At 34.9% G+C, this 25,832-nt stretch overlaps 1 pseudogene; it reads left to right on the forward strand.

Annotated features, from left to right (window-relative positions):
• Nucleotides 1–24,022, forward strand: LOC127881810 (endoglucanase E-4-like; annotated as a pseudogene).
• Nucleotides 24,023–25,832: the final 1,810 nt, after the last annotated feature.

A 25,832-nucleotide genomic window follows, 5' to 3' on the forward strand; every position in this document is an offset into this window, starting at 1 on the left:
ATGGTATGTACGTTTCAAATAGGTTTTAACTCATATCATTCTGCTTATTTGAGTGAGACTTATGTTTGTGTACGTAAGTTGAGTCTTTAACTGCATTTTTGTTTTTGTTTTGTCAAGATACATGGCGTTTTGAGTAACATGAGCTTGAATGACTTATAACAGGATAGAGTAATTCTGAATATGCCACCGTTTTACAGCGACTAATATATATATATGGTCATATTACTCGGAATATTCTATAAAGTAATCATCTTAATTGAAATTGAATCAGATTCAACAAGCATAACTATTAGATCCAAAGAGGCATGTTCACTCGAAATTGTAAGTTATATTTTCGATCTCGTTGCCAATTACAATTGCTGCTAATGGAAGAATGCTTTCAGACTGGCGATTGATTATTCGAATGGACAAAAAGCAATGGCCTAAATGTTTTTTTACTGCTTTACCAGAAAGGAAACCGGCGTTATTACTTGTAAATCGGCGCACAGCTATATAGGTGATGCGGAAAGAATTAACAATATCTAAATATAATTGGTGTCTACCCAGCCGTTGTTTAAAAACAAATTGTTATCTCATCCAAAGCGTTGGCTGTTACTGGTCTGCTTGATCGCCTGGCAACGCCAAGGTTGCCATGGCGCCCAGACAATCAACATGCAGCTCCTCCAGCACTGGGACAACAACTGGGAGGGGCAGTTTTCCGTGCCTTTAACCTCTGATGTTCTGGGTTGGGAGCTGCGCATTCACTTCAGTACCCCCGTCAGCGGCATTCAGGTAAAACTTCAGTACCCCCGTAAGCGGCATTCAGGTAACACTTCAGTACCCCCGTCAGCGGCGTTCAGGTAACGATAGAAGTGATTTGACGACACTTGCGTAGATGTGACTGTCTGTCAGTTGAATGTCGATTGTGATGACGGAATAATATTTACGAATGTATATTCTAGTTATTTTTTTCACACATTATATTCAGGTTATTTATCTTCAAACAAAAATCATTCACTGCCAACACAGGCCGTCACATTAGGTAGCGTAAATTTTCACATTTACATGGACGATATGATTGATGGAATAGTCCTACTTTACTGTACGATACTTACATAGAGGGGTAATCACGTGAGAAACAAGATGGCGATGTTCATGCCGAGACAGTTTATTTTCCTCGTTTTATACCCTTCATTACTTATATATATATATATATATATATATATATATATATATATATATATATATATATATATATATATATATATATATATAAAATACCGTTCACTTTCCAGCAATGTCAGCACTGATGTAATAAGCGTTTATTATGTATTAAAATTCGCTCTTTATCTTGACTTTACTCGCTGCGATTTTTTTAGTGGAGCTGTAATAACGTCATTTTGCTTTTAAATATTTCAGCAAATAAAGTCGAGATATACAGCGAATTTTAATATTAAATAAACGCTAATCACTTTTTAACTGATATGGCTGGGAAGTGAGCGTCATTAAAAAAACAATAAAAGTAATTAAGGGTATAAAACGGCAAAAAATACCCGTACCGACATTGACGACGCCATCTTGAATACGCGATTACCCATTATGTTACATAACGATCTCAACAACGTTAGCATAAATTGTGAACAATCGGAACAGAAGATTAAACGATGCCTCCCAAAGACTCTTGGATGCCCGAAATGCGCAATTTAATCCTTATTACAAATAAACCGCCTTTTGTCATGTTGCACCGTAGTGGTAATCCTATTAGTTAGCCTAATATAGATATATACTCAACTACAAATAGATGTACATGATAGTACACATAATTATGTAAGGATACTAATATAAACATGACATAGAATTTGGCCCAAATCGTTTAGCAATGGGACGGCACATGGCTGCAAACTGGCGGTACAAGTGGTCAAGACTACGTCCTTCTCAACCTCGTTGATAAAGGCTACCACAAGGCCGGCACTACGATGACTATACGGATGATGGGAAAGTTTACAGGGGGAACGGCTCCCACTGCCACCGCTGAGTACATCGACCTCACTGGCGACTCCCAGACCGTGCCACCACTGGCCATTATGACAGGTGTGTTTAGCATATTTATTAAACCGTTTTATTGTGAAGGATTCTGTAAGAAGACATGAACAATAAACAGTGTGCAATGAAATGCGTAGTCAATCGATGATTGCATTTTGTTGTCTTTTTGGTGCCTGAGATCTGGTAAACATTATTGTATTTATTTATACCAGTATAAGTAACGTGCATTCATCACGCTGCGATAGAAAAGTAAAACGAAGAATATTTCGTTCTTTTTAACATTTTTAATGAAAACACATGAACGGAATATAACCATTTACAAAGTCATTGTCCCATTTTAACAGACATTCTAGTTCGAATATACAATTTCATGATTTTCAAGCGACACTTGTTGGATAAAAATAGTTTTTGGTAATTTGTGTGTATTCGAGAGTTTATTTACAGGTCGTCCAGGGCTGCATATTCACGACGTCATTAAGTACCGATCTAAATTTTTGGTAATTTAGATTCAAAACATTTTATGTACACCTAGGTGTGCAGGCTACAAAATACAATTACGAAGAGGTTCTTGTCAAGTCGCTGTTATTTTACGAGGCGCAACGTTCCGGTAAACTTCCGGCGAATAACCGCGTACCTTGGCGAAACGATTCGGCCCTAAACGACAAGGGAAGTAATAACGAAGACCTTACTGGCGGATACTATGATGGTGAGTAACGCCCCGTTTCATGCATGCACATTCCATGCAGCATTATTGGATTCGAAATAATATATTAAACGACAGACAACCCGTATCTTAAATATGTGCATTGTTTAAAGAAAAGATTTGCATGCAAACGTTAAAATGATATAAATGCGTTTCTACAATACATGCGCATATGAGTATATTACAAGAAATTTTAAAATGAAACACCACAACTCGGACTTAAATTAAACTTATATAATATGTATTTAAAGGGATCTTTTCACGCTTTGGTAAATTGACAAAATTGAAAAAAGTTGTTTCAGATTCGCAAATTTTCGTTTTAGTTATGATATTTGTGAGGAAACAGTAATACTGAACATTTACCATGGTCTAATATAGCCATTATATGCATCTTTTGAAGATTTTAAAACCTAAAAATTATAAAGCGTTGCAACGCGAAACGATTGAATAATTTGGAGAGTTCTGTTTTTGTCGTTAGATTTTGTGAAACTACGAAGATTGCTTATATAAGGTTTAAAATACATCGAGTAAGTGTACTCGGCGGATTAGCTCAGTAGGCTAAAGCGTTTTTACTTCAGGACTCAGGCAGGACTCCAGGGGTCACTGGTTCGAAACCTGGTCCGGGCAATGTTCTTTTCCTTTTTTTAATTTTATTCTTGATTTTTTACTGGAGCTTTTACGATCCAATGTTTTCATTTATCGATATAAAGCATTTAATGAATAAGTAAAAAAATGCCAAAATCTGTGAAAAGGCACCTTTAAGATATGTTGTGCAAATGCACGTATGAAGTTGATTAGTTAAAACAACAGTGCATACTTTCAACAAAATAACTAAACAAATAAAAATACATACTAAAGCTAATGTAACGACTGCCAAAGTACATAATTCCCTTGTATGCAACAGCCGGCGACCATGTCAAATTCAATTTCCCGATGGCTTACACAACGACGATGCTGGCGTGGGGCTATCTTGAGTGGAAAGACGCGTATACCCAGGCGGGACAGCACCAGCAGATCCTGGACGCCATCAAATGGCCGCTGGATTACTTCATCAAATGTCACGTTGCTCCCCACGAGCTATACGTGCAGGTAAGTTCAACTGGAATTCATATAAAAATGCACGTGTACTTTATACGTGTATAATTGTGGCACATGTGCATGTAGCCGAACCCATACGCTATATTAGACTCATCGTTATTACTAGAAATCAATGTTACAATACATCCGATGATTTCAAACGTGTTGGATTCGGACATGCTCTGATATAGGTTACAGAGGTTGATGATTTAAATAAACATTTCCGGTGGTGTTTAGGTCCAGGTAAGGTATATGCCTAGCTAGGTCAGGTCCAACATTCATGTTAGTGAGCTTCATCATGGAGCTTCACATACAAGAATAATTGACTTTGTGTGCACATCGTAGAAAATGCCTGGTCAGGTCGATTGCTCGTCGACGACATAATGTCTGTATTTGCAAACCATGGATATCAATAAAATGAAACATTATGTCGGAAAGTAAACACAGCCGTTCGCACAATATACAGCATAATTGTTGTTATTCGAGAAGAAACCGGACATTAAAAAAGTAATCGAGAAGAAACCGGTCATTTAAAAATAGAATTACATGTAAACGCTTTCAGTTTAAGAATGAATGACTTGATTGTTTAGTTCTACCCTTTTGTACTGATGGTATTCCATTTACGACGTTATGCCATTTATTTGGTTTAGGGTCCGCTTACTCGAACGATTATTGCGCTTAAAGCGCCTTAGTGTTCACGATGACTTATATTTTTTCTCCGCAAAACACGAATTGGTGTTTCCACTTTCTATCTAATACAAACCATATATGTTGTGATTCATTTCATAAGTTTATATAACGTTAATAAAATTAAACACCATATCTCAAAGCATGATCCATGAGAGAACATACTCACCTATATGCATATTCATGTACCAGTAAATCTTATATTTCACTGCATCCAGGCCCGGGTTCACTTTCGTTTTCCAATTTGCAAATATTCACCTATATATATTTATTCTTCAAACGAGACCACACTGTACGCCTAATAATAGAACACAGATCAATAGGCGAGCAATGAAGATAACAGTTTAATAATAGACATTCATACTTTCCGCGATTGAACGCTTTTATATTATTTAAGATGACTTTACTTTTTATTTGTTAATATCCTACGTGCAATAAAGGCTAATATTAGCGTTAATTACTTATTATAAAACATATTCTTGGTTTATATTGCGATTAAATAATATTTACGTTTTTGGAAAAAAAGTATCGATGCTAACCTGGTAAGTGAATCATGAGGGAAAACCTTGCTATATAAAACATTGAAAACTTCACATATATGAGGTCCGAGGTACAATGATGATTAAACACGGAATGTGAGGTTGATAAGGAGGTAGATGTATGAATAGTAGCTTCAGTAGCTTGAGCTTATTCACAACACTTGCGTGCGTAAGGGATTGGCGGGGATTAAACAGGTAGCCTCCAAACCTGATCAATAGTCCCCATAGTCACATTGACCATAATTGACCTCGTTTGTAAAACTTTTAAATTCATTTTACGAGATCTTTTTTTAAACCCACTTTGGCTAATTTGACTATATTCCTTTTACGCCGAATTCTTTCATTTTCACGTTATTACCAAATTGATGTTATTATACCATTCTTATTACAGCATTCCAAAAATCGACCTTTACACTGAGATATTAAGTGCTTTTGATAAGTGTAGTCCGTCGAGAGTGTTCCATCATTTCATTTGTGAACACTGTAGAGGAAACGTGTATTGTCCAATCTGCATGAATCTTGTTCATATCTTGTTTCATGCTATCTCTGCTAAATGTCGAAAATGGGATACGTAGAATTGAAAGCTGGGTCTTTAGGCCAAATAGAATACTCAACAAGTCACGTTTATGTTAAGCGGATCTGATTAAACATGCTCAGACATTTGTCCGCGCGATAATCGGTCGAGGTAAAGAAATGGATGATCACATTCTTTTAGGGGTTGGAACAATTTCATTTTATGAATATAGTAAAAATAATATGAACACTCTTAACATAACATTCTTATTTATCATTTATCAGAACATTCGGCCAAAACAATTGCTCGGAGTTCGAAAACGGTTCCGACCGTTGTTCAACATGGTTGGTGGATGGCGGGGCGGTTTTCGGACATGCGTTCTAAAGCTGCTTTAATAATATTAGAAGCAATATCATCAAATGAAGATAACATGGCTAGAATATAGATTTTTTAATTAAAAATTAACATCCGGTATTATAATTAAATAACTCACAAAGAAGGTTAACATTTGATAAACTTATTCGAAAACAGGCCCTCGACTTATTGAGAAATTAATTGCATTGTGTTTCTGTTCGACCGCGCGTAGCATGGATAAATTAAACATATACTCCACTCAACGCTTAATAAGAATAATATGAAACAACCAATAGTACACAGAAACACCTGATGCTTGTGTATGTATAGAAAACTTATTCCTTATTTAATGATAAACTCATTATTTGACGGAGTAATTTATATATCAGTGCTTATTTTGGTCGTAGAGATGGCAATCAAAAACGATTTATGATGCGTCTATTTATTTTTTCCGAAGAATTTATGAGCTTTGGCTTAAAAAATCGGCCCTGAATACTACAGGTCGGAGACGGAGGTCCTGACCATGGCTTCTGGGGTCGCCCTGAGGACATGACGATGGCCCGCCCGGCGTTTAAAATAACGGAATCACGGCCCGGAAGTGACGTCGCCGGAGAAACAGCAGCTGCAATGGCGGCCGGCTCTCTGGTCTTTAAACACATCAGTAGGTTGTCTGTTAATACCGTATACTGTAAAGAATGGTTAATTTATTGATTCTGAACATATTTGTCACACAGTGTAGCACATCAACTATTGGGGATCTTCTTTCAAGATCTGTCCAAGAAACGAACTGGTAAACTTAAATAAAGGCGACAGCTTAAACTTGATATTGGCTAAGAACTAACTTCATTTCGACGAAAAATGTAAAAGCGGAAAGTACGTACCTGATTAGCCTTTGCTGACACTTCTCGTACGACACTTCACGTACGACACTTCACGTACGACACTTCTCGTACGACAATTCTCATACGACACTTCACGTACGACACTTCTCGTACGACACTTCTCGTACGACACTTCACGCACATGCATTAAGACACGTTTTCACAGAGCGTTGCTCATATGTACAAAAACTAAACTACTACATGATTAAAAAGTGGAGATACTTTTTTAATATGGGAGTTGATTTCCTTAATAATAATACAAATTTTATATTCGTTCTGGATCGAGGTCAGTAGATTTCTTAAATGTATATGGGATGGTAGCAATAATGTCTTTCCTAAAAATGCTTCTGGATTTTTATTTCTACCCAAGAGATATTGCGTACATTAGGATCACACTGTTTGTTTTAAATTGTCGAATATCCCCATGGACTATTTTTTATAACATGTAGTGTGGTTATTGATCTCACTGCAAACCCATTTACACATTACTTTTATCGAAGAATGTGTGTACAGTCCAATATGTGATACGCACATTTATTTAATTACATTGACCTTAACACCCATATGTGACTTACGATATTGTACAATGATGTATACACTATGAAGGTGAACTATTGAAACTAGGATTGCCAATTTCAATGATTGATGTTCTGGAATTGAGCTTTTAACGTTACAGTCCCAAATAACATAGGACAATGAATTTACACTATCTACTTATTTCGTAAATATCTTTATCCGACATAATGGCTTTTCCCCTTATCACATATTCTAAAGAAAATTACTATGGTATTTAGGTTATTATTATTACATTCGTCAGTCTGAAATCGTGCGGGGCTTTAGGAGTGCGTGTTGGTAGAATTTTATTGCTTTAATCGGTTGTAATACATGTAATACATAATAAAAACTGCTCATAAGTACGGAGATTTAGCGACAAAAATAAAAAATATTTTGATGACTTCCCATTTTAGGATAACCAGAATAACATACAAAATAAAGTGTTCAATAATATACATGTACTGTTTCATGTGTTTCGAATAACACTTCTTTCTATGTACATGTGTGAATAGTTTAAAGTATAATGAATGAATCATGCTCCTTGGTGCAAAGTTGAATCAGTTAGTGATATCGTTATCAGTTAGTGATATCGTCATCAGTTAGTGATATCGTTTCTCAGTTAGTGATATCGTTTTTTTCAAATTAAAAACAACAACACATCTTAATAAGATACAGGTTATGTGTGTAATAGTATTAATATCTAATTAATATTAATATTGATATTCAATCACAAAGCTTATGTATGTGATCGCTATTTAGGGATGTTATATATCTATTTCCTGTAGAAGTCACGAACTACATAAAAACATTATATACCCTTTATATAACATCACAAATGTGGTTTGATATCTTTGTATCTGAAATACGCAAGTCACACATTTTCTGTTTAATAATGATAATTCATAATATTCAACATAAAAAACTTTTGCACAGTCGACTTTGCTTTGGGCGGAATTGATCAGAAAGGTTAAGTTTTCTTTTGTACTCAATTAATTGCCTTTTAAGGTTAGAATTAAATATATATGAAACTTATATCTGAGACGGTTTTGTAACGTTCGCACGTTGGATGTTTTGAAATCACATCTAAATAGAACTCAATGGAATTAAAATGAAAATAAAATAAAACTGTATAATTGTGTTTCAATTTATGCGTTGATTGAAGATATTCTACCTGTTCCAATAAGCCCAGATTTCCATTGTCCGATTTTAATAACAATCCTTTCGTATAATTGTGCACACAATATCTTCGTACTTGTGTTGTACTTTTGTTCAACTTAAGATTCCACGTATTCGGCCACCCTTCTGACACACGCCAGACAGCTGTACGACTTTGCCACTAAATACAAGGGGAAGTACAGTGACAGCGTAAATCAGGCTGCAGCATATTACAGGTATGTGTATGTAAATTAAATTAATAATTTGGTATTTTTTTTAAAGCTTGAACAATAATGTTTGAGTATTTATCACCAAAATATATATTTAATAGGTTCATGTTTGATCACTTTTTTACTATAAAAAGTGGAAAGATACGTTGACGATTATGAAAAATTGTTTATATCAATTGTTTAAAAGTTAAAACAAACCGAGGTTATATAGATTGAAATTAGATCGAGACTGGATTATTGGTCGTTTATTGCAACGTAACTCCGTACAATTTGGGAAAGGTTCATAATTGTTTTAGTCAACACTAAATAGTTATTTTTTAAGAACCAAAAATCATTGGGTCATCGTGTAACCATTATACACTGTATTACTACAACTACAACTAACTTGTAACATTAGATATCTTCTTTTTTTTAAATTCTTTCTAAGTTGTTTGATTACTCTGGAAACATGAAGCGTCCTCAAGGATTGGTAGTCCATGTCTTTACGGATTTTGAAAGTCTACATAATTATATTTAAAAACCATATCAAATGGAACAATCTAATTTGAGTCGCAAAGTGCAATTTTGTGATATGTATAATCCTATACATATCTTTTAATTGACGAAAACGACAACATGATTTTATTACACATACCGAACGAGTTCTATCTTGGTCTAAATAGTTGCGGAAATTAGATAAGGCTAACTTTATGCAAAACTCCCTACCGATTTAATTTTATTTAAGTGTCAGTGTTACCCTGTAGGTTAAAACATCTCTGGAAGCGACCTTTAACATGACACATAATACATGTTGAGAAATAGGTCTGAAAATAATTTGTTTTACTTAAAATTATACTGCTGATAAATATGAAATAAGAAAAAAACATTATCAACACGAAAAAGAAAAACAACCTCATATTCACCGTGCTACACATATACGATTGTGCGTTTAAATACGTAAATAAGTATTGTTTCAAGATTGTTTCTATGGTTTGCAACAATGGTCAATGGGAAAACTTAGTGATATGTATATTAATTTTAATCACTTTTTTGTAGTTATACGCAGTTTATTTATGTCAAATCCGGTCATAACATGAAACTTACTGGAAAACAACATAATGCCCGTAATATGATTTAGCATATCAATAACTATTATACTCTTCATAATCATAACCATCATTCACCTTCTGATCATAATCGATCGTTCTTCCTCCTTACTATGTTATACTAGTTCTTTTAAGTGCATGCACTCTATACAAATACAAACCAAGTCAAACGTCAGCTGCAACATCAGTAGGTGAATATTATTATAGTATATGTATTGATGTACCATATGTATGACAAGGAATCACTTGCCAGACATGGTTACACACACAAATGTAGTAGATACACATACATTTTATGCATTCGAAAATATATAACCATAACAAGACTTATATACATTTTATTATATAATTATTATGCCCCCACCCGAAGAAAAGGGGGTATATTGCTTTGCAGATGTCGGTCGGTCTGTCGGTCTGTCGGTCCTTCCACCAGGTGGTTTCTGGATAATCACTCAAACACGCTTATACCTAGGATAATAAAACTTAATAGGAACATTGATCATGATTCGCAGATGAACCCTATTGATTTTGAGGTCACTAGGTCAAAGGTCAAGGTCACGGTGACCCGAAATTGTAAAATGGTTTCCGGATGAAAATTCAAGAACGCTTAGGCCTAGGATCATGAAACTTGACTAGATAGATTGAACATGACTCGCAAATGACCCCTATTGATTTTCAGGTCACTATATCAAAGGTCAAGGTCACGGTGACCTGAAATAGTAAAATGGTTTCCGGATGATAACTCAAGAACGCTAATGGCTACGATCATGAAACTTCATAGATACATTAATCATGACTGGCAGATGACCCCTATTGATTTTGAGGTCACTAGGTCAAAGGTCAAGGTCATGGTGACCCGAAATATTAAAATGGTTTCCGGATGATAACTCAAGAACGCTTATGCCTAGGATCATGAAACTTCATAGTTACATTGACCATTACTTGCAGATGACCCCTATCGATTTTGAGGTCACTAGGTCAAAGGTCAAGGTCACGGTGACCCGAAATAGTAAAATGGTTTCCGGATGATAACTCAAGAACGCTTATGCCTAGGATCATGAAACTTCATAGTTACATTGACCATTACTTGCAGATGACCCCTATCGATTTTGAGGTCACTAGGTCAAAGGTCAAGGTCACGGTGACCCGAAATAGTAAAATGGTTTCCGGATGATAACTCAAGAACGCTTATGGCTAGGATCATGAAACTTCATAGGTACGTTGATAATGACTGGCAGATGACCCCTATTGATTTTCAGGTCACTAGGTCAAAGGTCAAGGTCATAGTGACAAAAAAACATATTCACACATTGGCTGTCACTACAACGGAGAGCCCATATGGGGGCATGCATGTTTTACAAATAGCCTTGTTATTATTATTTTTATTCAATAAAAGACATACAATGTATACATGTATATGATCATAATTATAACAAAGTGATACCATGTAACAGCAATAATGTTCATACATGTTATACAAGATATGCTAATATATACTTGCTTGACTATGTTGTTTCCAAAAAAAAGTTAATATGTATTGTTTTCTTTGGTCGTTTGTGATTTGTAAGAAAAAAAAACAACGAAATAATTATGTATAAAGATGAGTTGCATAAAGTGGAGAGAAAGCATACATGACTTGTTTATGAAAGTTTAATGTGTTTCCATTTTTGTTCAAATATATGAAGTGCATCATTGTTTAGGGCTATCTCTTTTTCAATTTGAATCTTGAGTTTTAAATAATTGATAAAATAGTTCATTGAAGGTTTTTGTTTTCTGTATTTCATACTGAATATAAAATATTTTATTAATATAATTATGTAATTCACAGCGTTATTAACATCTTGTATTTGGAAGGTGTTTACCCCTAAACAGATGTTTACGAGAGAAAGTTAAACATTTTATTGTTGTTTCTCTAGAATGGTTGTCAATTGATTCCATAGTCAAGTAAGTCAAGTAAATTTTATTTAAAGTCGGCAAGAGTGCATAACATGTAAACATAGGCTATAATTAGCTTTTGAACCGACGTTATTAAAAATTAATAGTAATAAATAATAACTGAGAGATTTGCGCTAATCTTAACCGTATGCTTACCAATTAATGAAGACAATTTACGACATAAAATAAGTATGGCAAAGAGGTTATTAAGCACATAGTAGTATACAAATATATGACATAGAGCAATAACCAAGACCAGCCTAGCCATATAAGCAAAACAAAACAAAAGAAAAAGCAAAATAATAAGCAAAAGCCAGCATAACTAGAAAAACATGTCAGGTTTGCATGTATATGACATTGAGCATAAAAAAGACCAGCCTAGCCAAATAAGCACAACAAAACAAAAGTTAAAGCAAGATAATAAGCAAAAGCCAACATAACTAGAAAAACATGTTAGGTTTGCAGTCCCAGCCTGCGGACTCCCTCCCTGATAAGTTGGAATGAAGATATGGACAGCCATGTCTGATTTAGGAGTGCAAACGTTTTTAACACGGTGTTTTTCCTATTAGTGTTAGTTTACGATGATGCAATGATTTTAAACAATTTAAAAAAATATATAATTGAGGCAATTTTTAGAATTGTTTCATTTTCATTGTTTGTAAAGGTTATTCGTAACGTTCTTGTTTCATCTGATGTCCAGTTGAATTTCATTTCTTTATTAATATGAATATTACTTTGTTTAAATTTACCTACGCGTAGCACAGTGCATTTACTGTTGTTTAGTTTAAGACCCGATGCCATTCCAAAAATGGTTAGCGATTCTATAAGATTAGCAAATAGAGACTGTTTAATTTCTTCTTCAGGGTCTAGCGATATTCCCTTTATATGTTTATTTGATTGGATATAGTGTGATAGATACTCGATGCATGTAATAAATAGCGAGAATGAAAGTGGACATCCTTGTTTTACCCCTCGTTCTATGTTAAAACTGTTTGAGAAGAAGCCATTGTTAATAATTATGCTGTTAATATCGGTATAAAATAGTTTAACCCATTGTATTAGACTTTCACCGAAATTCATATTTTTTAAGCAAGAGAACATGAACGAATGGTCTAGTGAATCGAAAGCCTTTTCGAAGTCTGCAAAGAAAATAAGGCAAAAATTGTTTGGTTGATTGAAATAATTTATGCATTCTGGTATCAGACGTACATTTTCACCAATGTTAATCCTTTAATGAAGCCAGATTGAGATCTTGAAATGATTGATGGTAATATTTTTTAAAATTCTGTTTGATATACTTTTAGTTGCAATTTTATAATCATTGTTTAGTAAACTAATTGGGCGCCAGTTTGATAATGATTCTAGGTTTTTTCCAGGTTTTGGGATGAGTGATATAATACCTTGTTTTTATAGCGTAGTTAAGTTTTCGTTGTTAAAAGTGAATTAATGAAATGTGTTTAAATATCATTCCAAAATATTTGATAAATTCGATGATGATGCCATTATTATTATATAATTATACTAACAAAGTTATGTGTGTGAATACGATTTCTATTTTGCTTGTCTTGAGTAATTAAATTTGTACGAGGTGCACTTAACAAAACATTAGACAACATTGTGTAGCAATTCAAGTTCATGACACTATTTTAATTTTATGTTAATTTCCTTTTTATATGGCAATACTATTTTATTACCATTAACTAACTCCCTCACATCAGATCCGGCGCCTACGAGGACGAGCTGGGCTGGGCGGGGGTATGGTTGTTCCAGGCGACGGGAGATAGGCGCTACTTGACAGAGGCTGAGGCCATCCGGCCCACTGGTGCCGGCTGGGGGGACTCCTGGGACGACAAGACAACATACACGGACGTAAGAACTGAGCATGTTATATCAAAACGATTAATTGCACTGTTATTGTGATAAGAATATGTCTATTCCAATTCCCATTCAAATAATTGTTCTTTTCTTTCATATCAAATATTGCAAACCTGGTTCAGTTTTAAGACCGATATTTCCTTTTCCAATAATTGTAATGAAAGAGATAACTTATCAAAGCTTCTAAGAAAGACAATCGCCACTAAAAGCAGACATATTGGAAAACAGTAGTTTGGAAAGGAAGCCCTTTTTTCGATAAAAAACCTCATAAAACAGACCAAACAAAAGTTCATCTTATAAGTTAGCCTACAATCCAAGGTATCAAGTATCCACATACACATTTGAACTATTAGAAATATCCACTTAGGACATGTCTCAGATTGTTAAATAGTTTTATTCAAAAACAGAATTGCATAATTATGAATGATGAAGATATTTTCGCTTTGAACAGACAAACTTAAAGATCAAAATACGCTCAAAATCAACGAATACTTCATAACATAAAGTTAAACCATGCAAGAATAAGAATTTCTTATAGCAATAGCCAACATTGTAACGCTAGAAGTGGAATGGTAATATAAATTGAATATATTTATATATTTTTGTTGGCGAAAAAATACCCGCGACGAAATCGGAGAATATACGAGCGAACGCGAGATTGGCTTTGGTCAGCATCGACACCATGACGTAATTATCATGAATAATCATTATTTAATTAACTAGCGGCGCTCTAGCGAGGCCATCCTGACCATAGCAATTCAGCTCGAACACACAAAAAACAGAGCGTACACAAATGAAAGTGTATGGGCGGCAAAACATAACTGAATGCATCTGCATCATTAAACAATGGGGGTTACACATGATTTTATCGTTACCTTTATCTATTATAATAGCGCGCGGACTTTATAGAAAGCACAGGAAAGTGAAAAAAATATGCAAATTAAAGAAAAACGAATTAATTTAAGCCTGAATCTTGATCATCCGTAAAACGGAACAAGATAGCATCGTCGAACGACTTTTAGATGCTAAACAATTGCAGATTGTTTTTTCGGCGTAGCTGTATATGCCAGCTTTTCACCTTACCTGACCTTTGTAACTGTCTAATAAAATTCAAATACATTTTCCCACGGCTAGGTCAGAATGAATACACTTCATTTATCCCATAGGCTGATTTGAGCATACGACCAGAACATTGGAAACATGTCCGCGTCTTTGTAACACTGTCTTACTGCATGTTCAGCATGAAACAACTTTATCTCTAATGAAAAGGCTTAATAGATAGAACAGTTTTACACTCAATCTCGACATCAATACAGTTTGTGCGTGCACCTTTTATTTTCAGAGGATTGCCAGCGCGAGTACGTTTTTACTTAAAGGCTATGTTCTCATATTTAGTACTAACTTCCATATTCCTGTCAACATGTTATCATGTAAAAGTATAAAGAGCAGTGAAAGAGAGGCCTCACTTTAATGCATTGCATTTCAACCAGCGAGGTATCAGGGTCAGTTCGCGGCCAGTGTGTGTGAATGTCAGAGTTTATATTCAGGTCATCGCTGCGTCTTCACGACTACCTTATGTGCTGACCGGAGTTGGCGGCCAGCAAAATAAGCGTTATATAATATTATTGCATAAACTCTATCTTTAATGCCCTCTGGTTGGGTGCAGAAACTTGGCAAAATGAGGGCTTGAACGGAAGAAATCGTGCATTAACAAGGCGATTCACGTGCCGTTCAAGCCGTGTTATGTGTTTTTCATATCCATAAGCTGGTCCACACGCAGTTACTTCCCTTCTCCAGCCTTCGACGACTTTCCAAGCATAAATGGGGAACTGAATAAGCACCAGTTTCCTCATGCATGCAGGGATAATGGCAATGCCTATTTCAATCCACTTTTCAACTTAATTTGCGCGGGTGCATTTCAACTTTGCATTTATCCACTGTTTAAACACATTTTAAATCGTAAACTGCCTATCCGAAGGTAAAGCCTCGTTATTTCGGATGATGACCAAGTGAGGCACATGTAAAACACAACATTGAACTGTATTGAAATAATCGAATTACTTTGTCGATGTCGAATGAACAAAACATTGTTTTCAATGTTATTTTAATTTATTTTGGTATGTGTGATTTGTTTATGCTATAATAGCGAAAATACACATTTTCTCGGACATGATAATCTGCGGGCGCTCTCAAAATCCATTCCTGCCCTCGTGCTGCGCACTCGAGCACTCGGGCAGGAACGGATTTTGAGAACGCCCGCAGGTGATCATGCCCTCGAAAACGTGTATTATCCCTATAAAGACGCTATAGCTTGAACTAGGTGAACTGGAAATTTCTTTAGACCAGAAAGATGTTAAATGAAGATATCCAGCGATATAATTATGGTATGTCAATAATAATTTTCTTAATGCGTTTTCAACAATACCATGATAAATATTATTTTTAATTACTTTAACAAGAAATATTCCAGCATATTGACTAATGTTTTAAGCATGAGCGCGATGATTCTCGATTCTGCTAATAATCGAATCAAATAGCAATGCCCGACAAACCACTAAAACAGGTTTGTTCGAAGAACGCGCGTATAAATATTTAAAATATGTACGGATACTTCGCGTGTGGCCGGTTGACTCATATGTTTTAATTTCACTTCCATTCTTCTTTTGGTATTCTGTTTTGTATCTATAGGTTTTTGACCAGCAATATGTAATAATGTAAAATAAGCCGCGAAAACTCCGCGTAACATCCCATACTGCGTGTGATGCCGCTAAGAACTGCACAGAAAAAAGACATTCGCTATCCTTGATCTCATTCATTGAACTCTTTTCCTTTCATAAACTCCAACCACAATCAACGCCGTATATCTTTTTTAAATATATATATTCTTTTAAACCTATGCTACCTATGTTGTCTGAATATTGCAATTAACCTTCGTATGACACTTTTTGTGGTCTGAAGTTTTTATGTGGAATAATAATAATATAAGAGTGTTTAACGTATGCCAGCGTGATTAAAAGCCCAAGTTGTAATTGTATTGCGTTCTATTATTGTTCTGAATGACCTAAGTAATAGTTAGACAATATTATATGTTATATATAAAATAGAATTTGAATTTTCAATTTGTATGTCAATTTACGCATTTCAATACTACTGCCTTGAATAGTTTTGGGTACATGAATTTTATTACGCATTTCAATACTACTGCCTTGAATAGTTTTGGGTACATGAATTCTATTACGCATTTCAATACTACTGCCTTGAATAGTTTTGGGTACATGAATTCTATACCGTTTCCTATCAGCACATGAATGGTTATACCACAATAAATACAAGTCATGTTTTTTTACAGATCAACTTCGATGGTTTAGATAAACAATTTAAATTATAATAATATAATCATTTACTTTCATAACGGTTAACATTTTCTTAGTGCTGTTTTTTTACACAATAAATTATTTTTGCATAAATATAAAACTCCAAACTACTGTAGATTTTGAACTAACGTTCAGAGGTCAATGCCAAAGTTGAGAGAGTTTACAAAAAATGGATCATTGCTTTGAATATAATTTATAATCGTTGACAGTCAAAATTATATTACAAATCATGTATAATGTTTTAATGTTTACAATTTGAATATTTTGCATCTACGTTTCTAAGATCCTGCTGTACAAGTTCACTCACAAGAACGAGTACAAGACGGACATTGAAGCGACCTTTACCTCGTGGATGCCAGGTGGGTCTCTCCCCTACACGCCCGGGGGAATGGCGTACCGACTGCAGTGGGGCGCGCTGCGTTATGCAGGTATAAGAAAAATATGTTGTTGGCAAATGTCATTTCAGCGTTTTCTATTTTTTGTTGCTTAAATCGATTTATAAAAGTGTATGTTTATATACATTCGAAGCGTAAAATAATCATAAAGCTTAAATTATGTACTGATTATTGTAATGTCATTACAGTTTATTGTGTACGATAGTTACTTTGCCCACATTATGTCATAGTTGTTTCTGATTTTGTAATTACAATAAAGTAAATTTATGTTTAATTTTTGACATATGCAATTAAATATGAATACAGAATGCAAATGCAATCCTGAATGCTGCTGACGGAACATGTACGAGCAAATATACGTTTACCTCGGACCCGTGTTGACAGCTCGACATACTTGTGAAGAAATTATAATGTTCCATCACGTTGAACCAAATTTCAGTCAATATGGCAACTGCCGCGCTGTTTGCCGCGGATTTGAACCTACACGAGCATGACTACCGTTGCTGGGCGCTAAGCCAGATCAACTACGCATTAGGGGCCAATCCTCAAAACCATAGCTTCGTTGTTGGGTTCGGTGCAAACGCTCCAAAACGGCCCCATCATCGATCAAGGTATTTACAGCAAAATCATGCACTGTTCTGAAACCATCAACGTGAAACACAATGCACGACACATTGTATAATTCCTTACAATAATCAAGTTCAAACGCATTCTATAATTCCCAAATTACCGGCCTAGTATACACAATAATTTGTATGGACATTTCAACCGATCGATATATATCAATATCGTAGGTATTCACATGTTTCACATGTATCACTTTTCCAACTATGTAGCGAATACTAGGTTAGCGTTGAATACAGAGAAGTTTATGTTGCGAGGCTGAGAACGCCGGGAGCGCGAGCCTTGGCGAACGCTTTCGGTGTTCGAGCCGAGCAACATAAACTTCTCTGTATTCAACGCTAATCCAGGTATTCTATTTATCCCAATTGATTTTTTTTAACGTGACATTTAACATAAATAGATCTAATAACCTTAACAGTAATTATAATTCATTCTTATAAGCGCTTAAAATCTAACGAATGTAGCCTTGCGTAGTGATATAAATGTATTTGTTCTGGTACGCAAAATAGTCTTAAGAAAATCCACACATAAACTGTAAAACGAGTAAAAATATCACCATATGCCTCGATTCAAATTTACGCAGTATCCGAATTGAAACACATTACGACCGCGAAAAGAAGATTATACTTTCCTGACAAAATGATGTCGATGTCAACATACATGTACACCATCGACGACCTTGACAATTTCGACGAGTAAACAGACAATTGCAGCGACTGGCACTTTATTTGACTTAATATACAGTGTAATACGTTTTCCGACTTCGGACGACGAATTTAAGGACGCGCAGACCGTGTTATTTATATAATGTTATGGTTATGCCGTGTGTGATCCGATGCATCAATGGCGCCTATGTTAAAATCATTTACCCGAGAACAGGGAACGACAAAAGTACTAACAAAACCAAAACACGTTCGAGCTAGTATTTTACCTTGAATTATCCTTTAAAATCCATCTAATAATCCATTTAACTTAATAATTGACGATTTTGCATCTAGGGCCTTAAATAATTATTTTAGCAAAGTTAAATAAAGACCCTTATGCCATCATATCACTATATTCAAATGTGAACTCAATAAACTTTCTTCTTCGTCAAACGCTACGTCATGTACTCTATGTACATTACTGCTGTTAAAATGGACCGGAGCAGCTTTCAAATAATAGCCGTTGGTAAACTCGGCTGCATTTGCAGTTTTCTGCATACAAACATAATTATGTTTAAATTTGCACAATGTTTTATTTGTCTATGGTAAATGCTCTTATTGTACAAGAAAATAATTTAATATATAAGTACAGAAAGAATGGAAAACATTCCATTACACAACAGATAAATGAGTGGATAATATCCGTGTACAAAATGGGACGTTCCGAATTCCAGTGTGGTGCTATTTTTACGATCTTATACTTTACACAGCTCTATGCCTAACGTGAATTAAATCGGTAAGCAAATATTGCAGATTATTTATGAATTGTGCGATATTTGTTTGGCTTGTTGTACTTTCTTAAATGTCACAAGTACATACATGGATTATAAAAAATGCACATAACACGAAATAACCAAAATGTGATAAATTTACTATTCAAATAGATCTATGTCGATATAGATCTGCAGTACATGTGCATGTGAAATAAGTCGCGTTTATAATAAGTCGTCAAAAAAATTTGGGAAAAATGACGCAATAAATATGTCATTATATGACGCCATCAATTCACTTTCTATCATCACCACCGGAAATAGATAACCATCGAAGCGAAAGTAAACATCACGCAAGAGGTAGTGCTCGTGAAAAGAATAAGTTTTACCATTTTTATCGCAAACGTTTTCCAAAAAACTGTGTGACAAATTAATAGTGGACATATCAAACTTCTATCGTAAGTAGTTGGAGTTCTTTATAAATACATTCGAGTGTTGAAATAGATCAATCATCAGCTACCTGGTACCGAAAATTAAGTTCATTTGGATATCTTTTTTTCCCTTTGCCCGACGAAAATATAATTATTTTGCCGAATTTTTCAATGGTGTGCACATAGAAATATAGAAACTATCGGTTTTTGCAAGCTTCAGCCCACAAATCAAGTTATTATGCAAATGTTTGGCTAAAATATAAATTTCGTTGTGTACGGCGAATAGAACCTGACGTGTACGGCGTATAGCAAAATAAAATTAAATTGTGTACGGCAAATAGTTTTGAATTTGTAAGGGAAAATAAATGAACATTTCGAAAATACGTGACCATCTTGGTATAAAATAAATAAATACAATTATATTCTTTACGATGAGACCGTTTGTGGCCAAAGAATACGTCTGATGCATTGTTGATATTTAAAAAAATGTTTTGTATTACGGGCACCTGCTACATAGCGAATAACAGGTTACTGCCTGATCTTTTTGTTATATATCAGGCCAGGCCGAGCCTGATATATTACAATACATTGCAAACAGATTTAACCTATTTTTCTGTTTATCATACCTCTACGTCCCCAATTTTAAAGAAATAATAAAAAAATCGCTTAAAAGCTGTAGTAATAAAATAAAATATCAGGCAACGTTTTATCATCCCACCGCATTGATAACTGCCTGATATAACGATGCCTGATATATTTTTTATATCATGGTCAATAGGAAGTTCTCATATCACTCATGTGTGGAGGATGGTCATATTACTCGGAATATTCTATAAAGTAATCATCTTAATTGAAATTGAATCAGATTCAACAAGCCAAACTATTAGATCCCAAGATGTGATATTTAACACAAAATGCAACACAGACAGCAAAAAACATTATCTTTTGCAAATATTTAGCGCGCGTGCTCATGACTTCATTATTAACACGTCAAACGATAAAAATTATATTCTTTCCCGCTAAAAATGCAGCTTTTTAGCGATTTGTTTTATTATTTCTTTAGAGTCGGGGACGTAGATGTATGATTAACAGAAAAAAACAGGTTACTGCCTGATCATTTTGTAATATGTCAGGCTCGGCGCGAATAAAATAACAGCTCGGCAAGCCGCGCCGTTATATTATTCTAAGTATTGCCTGATATATTACAAAAAGATCTGACAGTAACCTGTTATTCTCTTTATCAAGCAGATATCACAGCGTTGTAGCGTTCAACCGCAAACGCACATGGCGTCGCTATTGTTTTAATTTCAGCATATGTGCTGTGTTTGCGTATTAATTCGTGGGGCAAAAACGAAGTTTAAAATTAAGATTTATACATCATTAAAAAGGGCAAAAGTCCGACTATATGTACATTGAAAAAATATTTTTTTTAAATCATTTTAATTTGAGACAACTTTGGCCAATACGCTGCAACTAATCGCCGTGCATGGCTTTAACTATTCAACGTACACGACTTTTGCCATAAACAACTATTCGCCGTACACTACAGTTATTTTAATTTAATAGATTTCCACGAACAATAATCAAACCAAGACAAGAAATAGCGTTAATATGGTATATATTGCCTAGAATATGAAATCAACTCCATACCCGATGGCAAACCATGTAATCATGAAATAAAAGCTGTTTCTTCGAGAAGTTCCAATTTCAACCCGGTACCAAGCAGTTATAAATTTGTGTAAATAACGCTTCATCAATACGAATTGCAAGATAGATACACATTTTTAAACATATTAATCTTTCTGTAAGATGCCAAACAAGCACTGGTAATCCAGGAGCGAGTTATTATTAGATATTTTAGGTAAATACTGACCGCTCTCCATGGTTAATTTGTTTACTTTCGCTTCGCTGGTAATCTATTTCCGGTGGTGATGATAGACAGTGCAATCAGCTTATTCATTATACGGATGGCGAAAAATTATGTCATATGACTAGATTTAAAAGTTGAAGGTCATATAATTTTGAAGCTAAAGTTTTCTCGACTTAATTTCTTATGAAAAATCATTCAGTCGTAAGGTTAAAAGTAGTCGGTGCACGCGACAGGTATATCCCACATGATTAAAGGCTAGTATATTCCATAAGGCGTTATACCGTCACTGTTGCGTTGAAAATGGGATACACTTGCCTTCGCTGGTATGACAGACTTCTATCTGACGCAGTAACCTTTATTGAGCATAATAAAATGTTGATAAGTTAACATCTTAATTGGAATAAAATGGATATGAAATGACTTTGGACGAACGTTTATCACGTATACAGTCGTGAATGCTAATTTAATTCATAGCAAAAAGATTTCAATTAATTTTGCAAAACTTTCCGCGAAGCGACGGTTTTGGATTAATGAATACACGTACTTGAAATCACGTCCGTCAACGAAGTCGACAGAACATACATTTGTAAACAATTATGCGTTCAAGGGACTTGTTCACAATCTGTTGGTAAAATGACGATTTTCAAAATAATTGCCATGTATTTGTTTCGTGTTCTGAGAAAACTGGGCATAATGCATGTGCGTAAAGTGTCGTCCCAGATAAGCCTGTGCAGTCCGCATAGGTTATCAGGGACGAGACTTTACGCCTAATTTGGATTTTTGCTAAGTAGATACTTTATTTAAACGAAAAATGTGTTAAAAGCGGAAAGTGTCGTCCCTGATTAGCCTGTGCAGTCCGCATAGGCTAACCTGGGACAAGACTTTACGCACAAGCATTATGCCAGTTTTCTCAGAACGCGACTCATTTAAACATACATGTTATGTACGAATTATGTTTAAACAAGCAAACTAACGCTTTTGACTGAGAAAATGTCTTAAACATTGTTTTTTTAAAGGTGTAATCCTCATTCGAACACGATTAAATAATAAAGCGTTTGTAACGCTTTCCTCTATAGTTAGAAAACTCTTTGAGTACCTCCATATTGTTTATGTTTTGCCATTCTATATAAAAGGCTGCAATGCACAGTGGTGACGCGTTGACGTTTGCTACCAGATTACACAGGGTCGAATCTCGGTGACGAAAATTGCTTGCTATTTTAATACATGTTGACTATCGGGTATTAAAACATGACAATTTGTACGACTATATATTTAAATAGATTCTTAATAAATATGAAAATCTGTGGAAAAAGTCCCTTTAAACGATCTCGTCCTTTTTTAAGAATGTCTTAATAAATTGGCCTTCGACTATGATTGTAAGGTTGATTTGATAATAAGCGCTGAACTGATGACATGAGAGCATGCATCTTTCTTTCGTAGCTCGTGTCCAAGCATGCCCGCACCCTGTGGCTGGGATGAACAGCGAAACCCAGGCCCCAATCCCCACACTCTGTACGGGGCCCTGGTCGGTCGGCCAGGACGACTCCTACAAAGATGACAGGAATGATTACGTGAAGAACGAGGTTGCCTGTGACTACAATGCAGCATGGCAGTCTGGGATTGCAGGTACGTGCACATAAGTATTTACTTTCGTGAAAACCAAGTGTCAACTTGCATGCGTGACATGTTTTTCCTTTAAATATAATCAGATCTATATGGTATCTCTATATTGCTTTTCGCTAAATGTAAGTCAGCTTAAGTTTTACAACTACGAAACCTTTGATTCAGTACAACTAATACCATTTAATTTAATGTATTATGAGAGTACAATCTCCTGTCTTTGTAAAATAATATAATAATTCACCCATGTGCATGCAAGTGAATTTTAATAACAGTTTAAAAAAACAATTTGATACAACTTAAATATGCGTTCAGTTTGTTGTTACAAACTTGACTAGAAGCTTAAATATATCAATACATTCAATACGGCGTTTTCATTGCGTATCATTTATAACAAATATATATCAATACAATTATTTTAAGTCTATTTTGGTGCCCGTTTCAAATGACTGTACATTCAATAAAGCTTGGTCAGTAGAATAAAATAAATGAATGATAATAATTGCAAACAAATACATGTTCTTGTTGTTGCAGGTTTGCTTCACCTGGCCTTACACAATGAACTCCCAACGGATTGCAAATAAGCCCTCTAGTTCACGTTTTGTACACTTGTCCGTGGGCCTTTATTGATTATATTGACTGAATGTGTGTTATGATAAATAAAACACACTTATTTTGAAAATCTTCATTTTACAATTTTCAACGTCTATGTACAAGCATAATGTTTACACCCGATAAACATAAGCAATACGCGAAATAAATGAGTCATTGCAAATATATCCGAACAACCAGCGCAAAATTCAAATCGAGGACAACGTAAACTGGGACAATTGGGCTGAACATGAAAGAAATTTGATCGCTAATATTAAGTAGACCAGTTGTACGTCTGAACTTTGCATGCATTCTGAAAACAGGAGCCATGTTGGGCAATTTAGCTTTCTAGTTCTGGTATGAGAAAGCTAAATGTGATAAATTGCACTAAGCAACTGAAATGTAAGTGAATTGCCTGTAATAATGTTAAAATTATTAAATTGATTATGGTATATTTTGACACACGGTTTGCTCAATACAGTAGAATTTAATGGTTGCGTGTAAGCTAGTTGCATAATGCTTTGCTCGTTTGATTTTCAAACTTGGATAACCAGTTCGGATTGGATAACCAGTTCGGATTGAGAATTCAGCCGGCTTTAACTTAGTCGAACGCGACAAAAGACGTGATGACATTAATTGTTGATTGATAATTTGATCAATTGAGCACACACGCAGAGGGGACAATTAAAATATAGTTTTTGATATAGTTGTTTTGTCAAGCTCTAATGTACTACAAACCTGTGCCTTATTGGTGTTACACTGAAGTGCGGCGACATTGTATGTAATACGTTTTTTGTTTCGCTTATGGGAGGAGAAGTTATTTTACGGATCATTGTACATATTTTTGTTGTCAGAATATCTTGCATAGTGGTGATTTTTGTGTGTAAATTAGTGTAAATAAGTACTGCATTTGTGACTTTTACATTTACTACAACATTTGTTGCCAATAATGCAAATCTAATTGTTTTAATTAATAACTGATCACAGGGACTGGGCAATAATAAAAGAACACATGGACTGGGCAAATACGCAAACCGGGGAAACTTCTGGTTTTGTATAAAAACTAAACTTCTTTGTTCCACTATCCTAGCAATCACATTGTTACTAATAAAGGCGCTATAGAGCGTGAAGCGCGACACGTATTATTAATTGTAATAATGAGTTTTGCTAAAGGAAGCAGCCGCTTATTAATGAGGAGCACCATCATAGCACCCCAGTCTCATTTCTATTAAGTCCTCCTACAGTTTTTTTAAGAACCGCACATAGAAAGCCGCAGGACCCGTATCTTGCCAGTGGTATGGATCCTTCGGTATGGACCTTTAACCCCGCTCAATATCAAGCGTTTAAACTTCCGGGTTTACATTTAAACCGACTATTAATAGCTTATTAATATCTTAGTTCGAAGGTGATTTTTTAAGCGGTTTCGTAGTGTAGTGGTTACACGCTCGCTGCACATGTGAGTGGCCCAAAGTTCGAGCCCCAGTAGAATCAAATTATTTTATTTGTGTTCTATGTTAACTTTTTGTTTTGATGTAGACATTTTAGTTTAAATAATTATGCTGTTTTAATGTAACCATTTTTTGTTTTTATTATGCCCATGAAATATATGTGTGAGAGGGTGCGGGGGTTGGGTTCGTAAACACATGTAAACTTTTACAATGTTTTGATATCAATGAGTACTCAACCCCTATCGTAAATGAGCAACGTAAGAATAAGTCTAGAATCATCTCCCATTGAAGTTGAGAAAAATATGAAATTACGCTTACAAAATGAAGCAGTTTTGTAAAAAACCTACACAATTCTGTTCCATTAATGAAAACTGCACACGGATGCCAGTAAAAAAAGGACATCAATGTAAATAAAATAAACTAAGGAAAATTGGAGGTTACAACAACAAATCA

Source organism: Dreissena polymorpha, chromosome 5 (genome assembly GCF_020536995.1).
Source record: "Dreissena polymorpha isolate Duluth1 chromosome 5, UMN_Dpol_1.0, whole genome shotgun sequence".
In the NCBI taxonomy this organism is placed as follows: Eukaryota; Metazoa; Mollusca; class Bivalvia; order Myida; family Dreissenidae; genus Dreissena; species Dreissena polymorpha.